General features: G+C 36.2%; 1 protein-coding gene across 5 annotated transcripts in view; it reads left to right on the top strand.

The window, feature by feature from the left end:
- Positions 1-15,521, top strand: part of LOC101101037 (small ubiquitin-related modifier 2) — a 161,515-nt gene that overhangs the window by 92,361 nt on the left and 53,633 nt on the right. For 3 of the 5 annotated variants that reach the window (XM_045050717.1, XM_019824128.3, XM_045050716.1), the window contains exon 3: positions 3,343-3,427. The exons of 1 other annotated variant lie outside the window; for it this stretch is intronic. The gene's annotated coding sequence lies outside the window, so the exon portion shown is untranslated. Of the gene's footprint in view, positions 1-3,342; positions 3,428-3,519; positions 3,728-15,521 lie in introns of all 5 variants that reach the window. One more of the 5 variants, XM_045050715.1, reaches the window with a different exon arrangement.

Genomic DNA, 15,521 nt, shown 5'->3' on the forward strand with positions numbered 1-15,521 from the left:
AGTATACACACATATCTATAGTTAGTTCTATATTTACCCATCTCTATATTTAGCTAAACATGAGTTTGTACTGATGTTTCCAACTCTGATATATAATCACATGCTTTATCCTAGCCTTCACTTCTTGCCTATTGTGATCACATTAAATCTGTGGATCAAAATGGAAAGAATTGACTTCTTAACAATATTGAGTCTTCCCATCTATAAACATGAAATATCTCCATTTATTCATCTCTTTGATTTCTTTTACCGGTGTTTTATAGTTTTCCACATATAAATCATATACATATTTTGTAAAATATATACATTTTTAATTTTTGAATGCTATTGAAAATGATTATTTTTTTTTCAAATTTCTTGGTGTAATTGTTGCTAGTTGTGTTTTGTGTTGAATTTTTTGTATTGACTTGTAAGCAGTGACTGCTGCTATACGTGATTAGTTCCAGGAGTCTTTTTGTAGATTCTTTTGGTTTTCTGCATAGACATTAATGTCATCTGTAAATAAGAACAGTTTTCTTCTTTTCCAGCCTACATAATTTTATTTTTTTTCGTATCTTATTTTACTATCTAGGACTATCTAGGACTATCTAGGACTTCCCGTATGATTTTGTTTTTTTTTTTTGAATGTGAAAATTTATATTTTACACACATTTAAGATATAATTAGATTTAGTACAAATAATACTTTGAATTAAAATAGATTATTTCTACAATTAATTATTAGAGGTACAGAACAGCAATATTATCTGTATGGTAGGTCTATTTATGAGGCTATTTTGGTCATTGTTTTAGTATTCTAATGATTTGTTGTTATTTTTTTTATATATATGAAATTTATTGACAAATTGGTTTCCATACCACACCCAGTGCTCATCCCAAAAGGTGCCCTCCTCAATACCCATCACCCACCCTCCCGTCCCTCCCACCCGCCATCAACCCTCAGTTTGTTCTGTTTTTAACAGTCTCTTATGCTTTGGCTCTCTCCCACTCTAACCTCTTTTTTTTTTTCCTTCCCCTCCCCCATGGGTTCCTGTTAAGTTTCTCAGGATCCACATAAGAGTGAAACCATATGGTATCTGTCTTTCTCTGTATGGCTTATTTCACTTAGCATCACACTCTCCAGTTCCATCCACGTTGCTACAAAAGGCCATATTTCATTTTTTCTCATTGCCACGTAGTATTCCATTGTGTATATAAACCACGATTTCTTTATCCATTCATCAGTTGATGGACATTTAGGCTCTTTCCATAATTTGGCTATTGTTGAGAGTACTGCTATAAACATTGGGGTACAAGTGGCCCTATGCATCAGTACTCCTGTATCCCTTGGGTAAATTCCTAGCAGTGCTATTGCTGGGTCATAGGGTAGGTCTATTTTTAATTTTCTGAGGAACCTCCACACTGCTTTCCAGAGCGGCTGCACCAATTTGCATTCCCACCAACAGTGCAAGAGGGTTCCCGTTTCTCCACATCCTCTCCAGCATCTATAGTCTCCTGATTTGTTCATTTTGGCCACTCTGACTGGCGTGAGGTGATATCTGAGTGTGGTTTTGATTTGTATTTCCCTGATAAGGAGCGACGCTGAACATCTTTCCATGTGCCTGTTGGCCATCCGGATGTCTTCTTTAGAGAAGTGTCTATTCATGTTTTCTGCCCATTTCTTCACTGGGTTATTTGTTTTTCGGGTGTGGAGTTTGGTGAGCTCTTTATAGATTTTGGATACTAGCCCTTTGTCCGATATGTCATTTGCGAATATCTTTTCCCATTCCGTTGGTTGCCTTTTAGTTTTGTTGATTGTTTCCTTTGCTGTGCAGAAGCTTTTTATCTTCATAAGGTCCCAGTAATTCACTTTTGCTTTTAATTCCCTTGCCTTTGGGGATGTGTCGAGTAAGAGATTGCTACGGCTGAGGTCAGAGAGGTCTTTTCCTGCTTTCTCCTCTAAGGTTTTGATGGTTTCCTGTCTCACATTTAGGTCCTTTATCCATTTTGAGTTTATTTTTGTGAATGGTGTGAGAAGGTGGTCTAGTTTCAACCTTCTGCATGTTCCTGTCCAGTTCTCCCAGCACCATTTGTTAAAGAGGCTGTCTTTTTTCCATTGGATGTTCTTTCCTGCTTTGTCAAAGATGAGTTGGCCATACGTTTGTGGGTCTAGTTCTGGGGTTTCTATTCTATTCCATTGGTCTATGTGTCTGTTTTTGTGCCATTCCTGTATGATTTTGAATATGAGTGGTGAGAGAAGACATCCTTGTCTTGTTCCCAATCATTGGGGGAAAGACTTCAGTCTTTTCTGTTAAATATGATTTCAAATACTGGAGTTTTTAAAAATATACCTTTTATTAGCATGAGGAAATTTCCTCTATTCCTGGTTTTTGGAGTGTTATGTTTTGTCAAATGCCTTTTCTGCATCTATTAAAATAATCATATACTTTTTTTCTCAATCTATTAATTCATTACTGACTGACTTACAAATGTCAAATCTGCTTTGTGTTTCTGGAATGAATCCCACTTGGTTATGACACATTATCCTTTTGATAGTTAGCTGGATTTAATTACTAATCTGTTATTGTTGATATTTGTTTGCATCCCATGAAATATTGGTCTGTTGTGTTTTTCTTTAAATGTATTTATTTTTGGTATTATGGTGATACTTATAAGATATGTTGGAAAGTGTTCCCTCTTCTATTTTCTGGAATTGATTGTGAAAAATGAGTATTGTTTCTTTCTTAACTGTTTGGTAGAATTTACCAGTAAAACCATCTGAGATAAGAATGGTGATTTCTCTTTTTTAAAGGTTCTGGGGCGCCTGGGTGGCCCAGTTGGTTAAGCATCTGACTTCGCTCAGGTCATGATCTAGCAGTTCATGAGTTCAAGCCCTGCATTGAGCTCTGTGCTGATAGCTCAGAGACTGGAGCCTGCTTCAGATTCTGTGTCTCCCTCTCTCTCTGCCCCTTCCCTGCTTACACTCTGTGTCTCTCTTTCTCAAAAATAAATAAACATTAAAAAATTTCTTTAAAGTTTTCTAAGTAGTAATTCAATATTTTAATAGATATAGGGTTTTTAGAGTTATCTATTTCTCCTTGAGTTTTGGTAGTTTGTGTCTTTTAAAAGTGCTGCTGTGATAAAGTCTCATTCTTTTAGTAGGCCTGTGTCTCAGAGGTATGGTTTGCACACGTGTTTCTGTCTTTCCTTCGGGGATATGGCTTTTTTGTTTTGTTTTGTGTTTTGTTTTTTGGGGGTTTTGTTTTGTTTTGGCCCTTGTTTCTGCTGTCTTCCTTGGCTCAATGGCTCCAATCTACTTCCATAGAGCCCTGTTTTCTATTGACTATGTTTTTCTCCCCCTTAGGTTAAAAAGGAAGACAGAAAGGCTGAAGAGGTTTAGAACAGAGAATTCCCTTCCCCCAGGTGGAATAAACTTCTAATTCACTCCGGTGAGTCTTTCTGCTGGAAAGCAAGCTTATGTTATGGAGAAAAACCTGGGAGGTTTTCTTAATTGTTAACTTTTTCCTTCTGCCTACTACAGCTGAGGCTCCACACACGAGAACATGATAGGGAACCTGGTAGGGTTCCTGGAAGAAAAACTCATGAAAATGTGTGGAACCTTCTATGACTGCAGCCCCAAGGATTTTCTCACTCTCATGTTAGTTCACATTCAGCCTCCAGCAATTCACTAAATTTACTGGTGAATAAGTGGTCTTACTGCTTATAGCATCCAGATGCTTCTGTTCCAAGTAAGCGTATCTTAGATGCTATTTATCTCAGAATGTGGCTTTCTCCTAGTGTGGTATTTTCTCCTATGACACCAGTTATCTGATGAGTCAAGGAAAATTACTGATTTTCAGTTTGTCCAGTTTTTTCTTACTGTAAGGATGGGAGTGATGTCTTCCAATCTCTTTATTTGTTAAGGTTAAAAACAAGTCATCCTCTCTATGGTTTCTGACTCTATAATTATATGCATAGTTTCATTCCTAATATCAATGATTTGTATTTTTATCCTCTTTTAAGAATTAATATTTAATTACATAGTTAAAACATAAATGACTTCTGAAAATTTACAATATTATATGATAATAATGTCCCAATTCACTACTTGCATCCATGCTAGTCCTCAACTGCCTTTATTTGTAACTCTTTTGTTAGATTTGTGCATACCCTCCTATGCATGTATTTATAGTTATATCTTAATAGAAAAAAATTAATATCATTTGCCACATAAAAGTAGATGTTAAACAATTATATTATTACAGAAATTTAGGCCTATAAATTATTTTTTTCCAATCCATTGTAATGCATTTAGATCCTACTCATTCTTTTTTTTTTTTAATTTAATTTTATTTTTTAACTTACTTCCAAGTTAGCATATAGTGCAAATATGATTTCAGGAGTAGGTTCCTTAATGCCCCTTACCTATTTAGCCCATCCCCCCTCCCACAACCCCTCCAGTAACCCTCTGTTTGTTCTCCATATTTAAGAGTCTCTTATGTTTTGTCCTCCTCCCAGTTTTTATATTTTTGCTTCCCTTCCCTTGTGTTCATCTGTTCTGTGTCTTAAAGTCCTCATATGAATGAAGTCATATGATATTTGTCTTTCTCTGACTAATTTTGCTTAGCATAATACCCTCTAGTTCCACCCACGTAGTTGCAAATGGCAAGATTTCACTTTTTTTGATTGCCGAGTGATACTCCATTGTATATATATATACCACATCTTCTTCAACCATTGATCCATCGATGGACATTTGGGCTCTTTCCATACTTTGGCTACTCATTCTTTTTGATGGATACATACTATTCTATTTTTGGAATAGACCATAGATGTATTCATTCCCTCTTTATGGATTTCTTGCTTCTTTCCAGATTTTTTAAATGACAAAAGATAGTACAAATAATGATGGAAGAGCCTCCTGGAAGCATGGGCAATACCTTGTTTTTGAACACAATTAAGGGATCTCATGTGATGAAACAATTACTTGCCTAGTACCTTTACCTCAAGGTTGATAATTATGGAAAATACTCTTACATTTTAATCCAATACACCATTACTGAAATAATTACAATTATGGGATCTTTGTGGAAGTCTAATCTATTGTGGTTTTCTGAATATTTAAGCATCTTTCATGAAAATTTATTGCTGCATTGTAGGCAGGAGTATGAGTTCTGGGGAAATGGTCTGTGAATGGGTAAGGGTTCACATCAGAATTTTAAAAAATCCATCCAAATAAAAATAAAATTAGTGTATGAGGCTTTTTATCAAGTACAAATGTTGTTTTCTATAACTTTTCTTGTTTCTTGGAAAGTGCCCTGAAGGTTTCTTTATGGATGCAAAAGTTTTCTAAATTATTTATTTGTTCAATGAAGAATTGAGAGATGGCCCTCCACATGGGAATAAGTTTTTGTATTTGGGACATATTATAAAATTGGGGCAAGTGAAACAAGTCTAAACTTTTCCTTTTCCTTTTAATCTGTGGAAATTTCATGATTTTAAGGCACTTTGCCATTTAATTATTATATATTTATAACACTCCCAAATGGGCAAGACCTCTTTGAAGATAACTATGAAAATTTGCTGAAGAACATAAGAGAAAATTTGTATAGTTATAAATTTTAAATGTATAGCTATAAATTATATTATAAGTTAGTATAGTTGTATCTTGTATAGCTACAACTTAATCTTTCATTTAGTGTCATCTGAATACATTCTGAAATATTTTTAATCTAAACTTGACAAGGCTGCTCATTCATGTAGAGAAGGAAAGTTGCAAAGTTATTATGTATTTTTAAAAGAATATAAACTTGAACTTTCTTACAATATAGGTATTTGTTTATTCTTATTTTTGTGAAATATTTGCCTTGTGGAAGGCTTTCTAAAGGTTATAGCCCACAATAAGATATTTTACTGTTTAGCAAAAGATGATAAATATTGGTATCATTATCTGCTTATCTATCTATCTATAACATCTATCTAAATATCTATCCATGTATAAAGAAAATGCCAATAGGCCATATGGCCTATTACCATAGAATATAAAATGAAACATATTTGGAAGACTATAGGCAAATCTGCTTAAAAAGGAAGCAGTAATGGAGTAAGAGGACAGGACAATTCAATCTTTTTATCTTACAGATGTTTCTAGTATTTTCTGTACATGTATTACTTTTGTAATCATAAAAATAACTGAAATTAAAATTTTTAAATATGGGGTTATATTCCTTTGAACTAATTTCCAAAGATTATTTAGACCCATATGAACAAGGGAAGATGTTTAAAAATTCTGTTTAACTTTCTAGAAAAACCATTTTTTAAATTTTTTTGATGCTTATTTATTTTTGAGAGAGACAGAGACAGAGTGCAAGCAGCAGAGGGGCAGAGAGAAAGGGAGACACAGAATCTAAAGCAGGCTCCAGGTTCCGAGGTGTCAGCACAGAGCCAGACACAGGGCTCAATCTTGTCAACTGCGAGATCATGACCTGAGCCAAAGTCGGACAGTTAACCGACTGAGCCACCCAGGCACCCCTAGAAGAACCACTTTTAAACAGTATGTGAATATGTACTTGAATAAAATAAAAATTTGCAAGTATATAAACCTGAATTTTAACACTGACCATCTCTCTGTGATGGAATTTCTAATGATACAGTATATATTTCCATGATAGTTTTCAATATCTTATTTGACTATTTAGTAAGCAATTTTATAATCAGAAAAAAAAATTTGAAAATAGCATGTTTTTGTTAACACACACATGCACATATAGCCTTGTCTTTACATGAGGGTGAAATTTTTCATGGGCTGGAGAGTACTTCCTATGTACCTGTTGTGACTACTTTCCTGACTGACTGGATTGTTTTCAATCCCTGGATATGTAAGTCACAAAGCTAACTTCAGTTAGGAGGTAATGCTTATCTGTATATCACTATTTTCTCTGGACAAAGAGAAAGAAAAATAGAAAGGGGGATAGAGATAAATTTTTATCAGTTTTTGAGGTGGAATTTATGTATAATAAACTGCACGAATTCAAAGTGTAGAGTTCACTGAGTTTTGGAAAGCATATACCTCCATGTAACTACCACCAAATTTAAGATAGAGAAAATTTCCATCAACCCCAAAAGTTCCCTTTTGCCCCTATGCAGTCAATACTGCCTCTACCCACTTTAGGCAACCGGTGTTATGATTTCGGTTACTATAGAGTAGTTTATATTTTCTAAAACTCTAAAAGAATTTCTAAAAGTGTGGAATTAGTGAGTCATATGGTAAATTTATGTTTACATTTTCTAATAAAAAGCTCAGACATGCAACCACACCACTATATTTCATTCTTGGAAAACAGAAGCAGCTAGACAATGAGCCTGTATATCTGATTACTACTGATCCTTTTCTGAATTCAGTTTGGCTACACATTTAATTCTAGTCTAACCCAGACCTTCTCCTACGTATTGCATCTAGTACAAGATAACTGCTTGTTCCTATAGATATCCTGATTATAGTCTTGTTTCTACATCCTTTGCCTAATGATAGAAGTTCCCATTGAAAGATGAACTATATTTTCTCATCCATTGATTTTAAGATTATCCATTTCTTTCTTCTTTTTTAATTTTTTTTAACGTTTATTTATTTTTGAGACAGAGAGAGACAGAAGGTGAACAAGGGAGGGGCAGAGAGAGAGGGAGACACAGAATCTGAAACAGGCTCCAGGCTCTGAGCTGTCAGCACACAGCCCGAAGCGGGGCTCGAACTCACAGACCGTGAGATCACGACCTGAGCCGAAGTCGGACGCTTAACCGACCGAGCCACCCAGGCACCCCTAAGATTATCCATTTCATTGCATTGGCACAATCAGAGATCTAAAAAAGCACTTTTGCATTTCAGCCTTAATACTTGCACTTTGGCATCACCATGAGAATATGCCAAGGCTAAGTTAATGGACTATAAAAGACAAATGCACCAGAGCCAGAAAATCCTAGGTTTCTGAAATGAGGACTGTCCAAATCAGCCAACAGCCAGACAACACACATACATGCAAGTGAACCCAGCCATAATCAGGAAAACTGCCCAGTTGAATCCACACTAAAATGCTCACCTGCACACTCATATTCTAAATGGTTATTGATATGTCACTGAGGTCTGTTAGGTTTTTTTAAAGCAGCATTATTATGACAATAGATAACTGATATGGAATGTAATGCTAAAATTCATACACCTTTAAAAAATGATGCTAGGAGTTAGGTCTCTTAGGATAATGTGAAGCTAAGATTAAGAAAATGAACTTTAAATAAGAGTAATGAAGACTTCCCAACCACATTACTACATTCTATTCTCAGATTAATAAAGTCAGAGAAAAGAGATGTAGTATGAAACAGTTTATCCAGGGTTGCCTGGGTGGCTCAGTCAGTTAAGCGTCTGACCCTTGATTTCCGCTCAGGTCATGATTTCTCAGTTCATGAGTTTAAGCCATGTGTTGGGCTCTGCACTGACACTGCAGAGCCTGCTTGGAATTCACTCTTTCTCCCTCTCCCTCTGCCCTTCCCCTGCCCTCTCTCTAAAAATAAATAAACTTAAAAAAAAAAAAACAGCTTATCCAGTATATGAAATTAGTCACATGACTAGGAAGTTATGAACCCAAAATGGGAACCCTGATTTTTCTGCAATCACAGCAGGTGAACATACTGTCTTTACCAGTCATTATTGCCTCAGGGACTAGAATCTGGTCTTTCTTGTAGAAGACCGGTAGGTCTTAACCATGCTCCATATTTTTCAGTAAGAAGAATTTTAAACATTAAACCTCTCTCTCACAATTTACCTCCAAAAAAGTAGAAAATACAACCATGTGTTCAGGGCAGAACTGCAGCCAGCATTGCTAGTTGGAAAGAAATTAGATCCTAGATCATCACCCAGCTATAGCCACCATGCCTGTATGCAGACCTTCTTGAGTGCACAGAAAGTTCCACCAACCTTGGCTAAAGAACGTTCTCCAGCCTATGGAAAATTGCCCTCTCCTAAACGTGTGTACATGTGTGCATGCACAATAAAATGGAATAGGCTCTTTTCAGAACCATTTTACCTAAAAAAAACTGGTCAATAATAATTTTAAAAGATGCTAAAAATTAAGAAAATATAGGGGCGCCTGGGTGGCTCAGTCGGTTGAGTGTCAGACGTCGGCTCAGGTCATGATCTCACAGTCTGTGAGTTCGAGCCCCGCGTCGGGCTCTGTGCTGACAGCTCAGAGCCTGGAGCCTGCTTCCGATTCTGTGTCTCCCTCTCTCTCTGACCCTCCCCTGCTTGCGCTCTGTCTGTCTCTGTTTCAAAAATAAACTTAAAAAAATTTTTTTTTAATTTAAGAAAATATACATCATCAATGGTCACATAATTAAGATAATATTTGGATCTATAAACTTCTCAATTTTAATTTTATAGGAAAATTTTTATTTTAAACTTAACAGTCTATTTTATAGATTCGTCATAATTTGAGTGTCATTTTGAAAGAATATATGTTCATCTTTTAAGCTTATAAGTTACAGTTGTTTTTCTGATTAAAAGATAATAAATTTTCAAGATATAAAAGCAGGGAAATGATAAAATGAGAATTTTAAATTGTCATGTCTTCTCATTCTTTAAAGCCTTCCCACGACAACATTTTAAAAATATGTTGCACAAATTCTTGTATGGATTGTTTGTTTTATGTTTTGTGCCAATTAGGAAAGAAAAAACTCTCTTTTTCTCTGTCTTTCAATCTCAACAAAGATACTGACACATTAGAAACAAACCAGAGGGTGCTGAGCGACTCAGACGATTAAGAGTCTGACTCTTGATTTCTTCTTTTTTTTTTTCATTCTTTTTAAATTTTTTTAAGTTTATTTATTTTGAGAGAGAGACAGAGTAAACACAGGGTAGGGGCAGAAAGAGAGAGAGAGAGAGACAGAGAGAGAGAGAGAGAGAGAGAGAGAGAGAGAGAATCCTAAACAGGCTCCTCACTGTCAGCACAGAGCCCAACACAGAACTCGAACCAAAAAAGTGTGAAATCATGACCTGAGCTGAAATCAAGAGTCAGACGCTTAACCAACTGAGCCACCCAGGCACCCCCAGACTCAGACTCATGATTTCGGCTCAGGTCATGATCTCATGGTCATGGGATTGAGTCATAAAATAACATAAATGTAAAATAGGATAACACAAAATTTACTTAAGTGTAAAATTCAATAATTTTAGATAAAAATTAGAAAGTTATGCAACTTTTACCACAATTTATACATTCTATTCAATTTTAGAAATTTTGCAACACCTCAAAAAGATCCTCTGTGCCCATTTGCAGTCTATCCTTGCTTCCTATCCCAGACCCAGGCAAACATTAATTCACTTTCCATTTCTATGAATTTGCCTTTGCTGGACATTTCATATCATTTGAAACATACAATATATGGCCTTTTTCACTGGATTTTTTAACTTAGCAAAATGTGTTCAAAATTTATTCAAATTATAGCATGAATCTATACTTCATTCTTTTTATATGGTCAAATAATATTTCACTGTAGAGATAGAACACATTTTATTTACCCATTCATCAATTGAGGGACATTTGTATTGTTAAATTTACTCCTAAGTATTTTATTTATATCACGTTATTATATAGGGAACTCATGTCTTCATTTTGTTTTTGGATTTTTCATTGCTAATATAAAAACAAACAGATTTTTATATATTGAGCTCAATATAAAAACAACAGATTTTTGTATATTGATCTTATATCCTGCAATCTTGATGAATTCAACCCTGATGATTTTTTGTGGATTATTTAGGATTTTTTATGCGTAAGACCATGTCTGCTGCAAATAGAAATAGGTTTGTTCTTTCCTTTTCAATATGCATGCCTTTTTCTTCTTTTCCTTGGCTAATTGCCTTGGCTAGGACTTCCAGTATATTTTTATTTTTTTTATTTATTTTTTTTATTTTTGAAACATTTGATTCATTTTTTAATTTTTTTTAATTTTTTTTTATTTTATATATGAAATTTATTGTCAAATTGGTTTCCATACAACACCCAGTGCTCATCCCAAAAGGTGCCCTCCTCAATACCCATCACCCACCCTCTCCTCCCTCCCACCCCCCATCAACCCTCAGTTTGTTCTGTTTTTAACAGTCTCTTATGCTTTGGCTCTCTCCCACTCTAACCTCTTTTTTTTTTCCTTCCCCTCCCCCATGGGTTCCTGTTAAGTTTCTCAGGATCCACATAAGAGTGAAACCATATGGTATCTGTCTTTCTCTGTATGGCTTATTTCACTTAGCATCACACTCTCCAGTTCCATCCACGTTGCTACAAAAGGCCATATTTCATTTTTTCTCATTGCCACGTAGTATTCCATTGTGTATATAAACCACGATTTCTTTATCCATTCATCAGTTGATGGACATTTAGGCTCTTCCCATCATTTGGCTATTGTTGAGAGTGCTGCTATGAACATTGGGGTACAAGTGGCCCTATGCATCAGTACTCCTGTATCCCTTGGGTAAATTCCTAGCAGTACTATTGCTGGGTCATAGGGTAGGTCTATTTTTAATTTTCTGAGGAACCTCCACACTGCTTTCCAGAGCGGCTGCACCAAATTGCATTCCCACCAACAGTGCAAGAGGGTTCCCATTTCTCCACATCCTCTCCAGCATCTATAGTCTCCTGATTTGTTCATTTTGGCCACTCTGACTGGCGTGAGGTGATATCTGAGTGTGGTTTTGATTTGTATTTCCCTGATAAGGAGCGACGCTGAACATCTTTCCATGTGCCTGTTGGCCATCCGGATGTCTTCTTTAGAGAAGTGTCTATTCATGTTTTCTGCCCATTTCTTCACTGGGTTATTTGTTTTTCGGGTGTGGAGTTTGGTGAGCTCTTTATAGATTTTGGATACTAGCCCTTTGTCCAATATGTCATTTGCGAATATCTTTTCCCATTCCGTTGGTTGCCTTTTAGTTTTGTTGATTGTTTCCTTTGCTGTGCAGAAGCTTTTTATCTTCATAAGGTCCCAGTAATTCACTTTTGCTTTTAATTCCCTTGCCTTTGGGGATGTGTCGAGTAAGAGATTGCTACGGCTGAGGTCAGAGAGGTATTTTCCTGCTTTCTCCTCTAGGGTTTTGATGGTTTCCTGTCTCACATTTAGGTCCTTTATCCATTTTGAGTTTATTTTTGTGAATGGTGTGAGAAAGTGGTCTAGTTTCAACCTTCTGCATGTTCCTGTCCAGTTCTCCCAGCACCATTTGTTAAAGAGGCTGTCTTTTTTCCATTGGATGTTCTTTCCTGCTTTGTCAAAGATGAGTTGGCCATACGTTTGTGGGTCTAGTTCTGGGGTTTCTATTCTATTCCATTGGTCTATGTGTCTGTTTTTGTGCCAATACCATGCTGTCTTGATGATGACAGCTTTGCAGTAGAGGCTAAAGTCTGGGATTGTGATGCCTCCTGCTTTGGTCTTCTTCTTCAAAATTCCTTTGGCTATTCGGGGCCTTTTGTGGTTCCATATGAATTTTAGGATTGCTTGTTCTAGTTTCGAGAAGAATGCTGGTGCAATTTTGATTGGGATTGCATTGAATGTGTAGATAGCTTTGGGTAGTATTGACATTTTGACAATATTTATTTTTTCAATCCATGAGCAGGGAATGTCTTTCCATTTCTTTAAATCTTCTTCAATTTCCTTCAAAAGCTTTCTATAGTTTTCAGCATACAGATCCTTTACATCTTTGGTTAGATTTATTCCTAGGTATTTTATGCTTCTTGGTGCAATTGTGAATGGGATCAGTTTCTTTATTTGTCTTTCTGTTGCTTCATTGTTAGTGTATAAGAATGCAACTGATTTCTGTACATTGAGTTTGTATCCTGCAACTTTGCTGAATTCCTGTATCAGTTCTAGCAGACTTTTGGTGGAGTCTATCGGATTTTCCATATATAATATCATGTCATCTGCAAAAAGCGAAAGCTTGACTTCATCTTTGCCAATTTTGATGCCTTTGATTTCCTTTTGTTGTCTGATTGCTGATGCTAGAACTTCCAGCACTATGTTAAACAGCAGCGGTGAGAGTGGTCATCCTTGTCGTGTTCCTGATCTCAGGGAAAAAACTCTCAGTTTTTCCCCATTGAGGATGATGTTAGCTGTGGGCTTTTCATAAATGGCTTTTATGATCTTTAAGTATGTTCCTTCTATCCCCACTTTCTCAAGGGTTTTTATTAAGAAAGGGTGCTGGATTTTGTCAAAGGCCTTTTCTGCATCGATTGACAGGATCATATGGTTCTTCTCTTTTTTTTTGTTAATGTGATGTATCACGTTGATTGATTTGCGAATGTTGAACCAACCCTGCATCCCAGGAATGAATCCCACTTGATCATGGTGAATCATTCTTTTTATATGCCGTTGAATTCGATTTGCTAGTATCTTATTGAGAATTTTTGCATCCATATTCATCAGGGATTTTGGCCTGTAGTTCTCTTTTTTTACTGGGTCTCTGTCTGGTTTAGGAATCAAAGTAATACTGGCTTCATAGAATGAGTCTGGAAGTTTTCCTTCCCTTTCTATTTCTTGGAATAGCTTGAGAAGGATAGGTATTATCTCTGCTTTAAACGTCTGGTAGAACTCCCCTGGGAAGCCATCTGGTCCTGGACTCTTATTTGTTGGGAGATTTTTGATAACCGATTCAATTTCTTCGCTGGTTATGGGTCTGTTCAAGCTTTCTATTTCCTCCTGATTGAGTTTTGGAAGAGTGTGGGTGTTCAGGAATTTGTCCATTTCTTCCAGGTTGTCCAATTTGTTGGCATATAATTTTTCATAGTATTCCCTGATAATTGTTTGTATCTCTGAGGGATTGGTTGTAATCATTCCATTTTCATTCATGATTTTATCTATTTGGGTCATCTCCCTTTTCTTTTTGAGAAGCCTGGCTAGAGGTTTGTCAATTTTGTTTATTTTTTCAAAAAACCAACTCTTGGTTTTGTTGATCTGCTCTACAGTTTTTTTAGATTCTATGTTGTTTATTTCTGCTCTGGTCTTTATCATTTCTCTTCTTCTGCTGGGTTTAGGCTGCCTTTGCTGTTCTGCTTCTAGTTCCTTTAGGTGTGCTGTTACATTTTGTATTTGGGATTTTTCTTGTTACTTGAGATAGGCCTGGATTGCAATGTATTTTCTTCTCCGGACTGCCTTCGCTGCGTCCCAAAGCGTTTGGATTGTTGTATTTTCATTTTCGTTTGTTTCCATATATTTTTTAATTTCTTCTCTAATTGCCTGGTTGACCCACTCATTCGTTAGTAAGGTGTTCTTTAACCTCCATGCTTTTGGAGGTTTTCCAGACTTTTTTCTGTGGTTGATTTCAAGCTTCATAGCATTGTGGTCTGAAAGTCTGCATGGTATAATTTCAATTCTTGTAAACTTATGAAGGGCTGTTTTGTGACCCAGTATATGATCTATCTTGGAGAATGTTCCATGTGCACTTGAGAAGAAAGTATATTCTGTTGCTTTGGGATGCAGAGTTCTATATATATCTGTCAAGTCCATCTGATCCAATGTCTCATTCAGGGCCCTTGTTTCTTTATTGACCGTGTGTCTAGATGATCTATCCATTTCTGTAAGTGGGGTGTTAAAGTCCCCTGCAATTACCACATTCTTATCAATAAGGTTGCTTATGTTTATGAGTAATTGTTTTATATATTTGGGGGCTCCGGTATTCGGCGCATAGACATTTATAATTGTTAGCTCTTCCTGATGGATAGACCCTGTAACTATTATATAATGTCCTTCTTCATCTCTTGTTACAACCTTTAATTTAAAGTCTAGTTTGTCTGATATAAGTATGGCTACTCCAGCTTTCTTTTGGCTTCCAGTCGCATGATAAATAGTTCTCCATCCCCTCACTCTCAATCTAAAGGTGTCCTCAGGTCTAAAATGAGTCTCTTGTAGACAGCAAATAGATGGGTCTTGTTTTTTTATCCATTCTGATACCCTATGTCTTTTGGTTGGCGCATTTAATCCATTTACATTCAGTGTTATTATAGAAAGATACGGGTTTAGAGTCATTGTGATGTCTGTATGTTTTATGCTTGTAGTGATGTCTCTGGGACTTTGTCTCACAGGGTCCCCCTTAGGATCTCTTGTAGGGCTGGTTTAGTGGTGACAAATTCCTTCAGTTTTTGTTTGTTTGGGAAAACCTTTATCTCTCCTTCTATTCTAAATGACAGACTTGCTGGATAAAGGATTCTCGGCTGCATATTTTTTCTGTCTAGCACCCTGAAAATCTCGTGCCAATTCTTTCTGGCCTGCCAAGTTTCAAAAGAGAGATCAGTCACGAGTCTTATAGGTCTCCCTTTATATGTGAGGGCACGTTTACCCCTTGCTGCTTTCAGAATTTTCTCTTTATCCTTGTATTTTGCCAGTTTCACTATGATATGTCGTGCAGAAGATCGATTCAAGTTACGTCTGAAGGGAGTTTTTGTGCCTCTTGGATTTCAATGCCTTTTTCCTTTCCCAGTTCAGGGAAGTTCTCAGCTATTATTTCTTCAAGTACCCCTT

The sequence above is a fragment of the Felis catus genome, chromosome X (genome assembly GCF_018350175.1).
Source record: "Felis catus isolate Fca126 chromosome X, F.catus_Fca126_mat1.0, whole genome shotgun sequence".
Lineage (NCBI taxonomy): Eukaryota > Metazoa > Chordata > Mammalia > Carnivora > Felidae > Felis > Felis catus.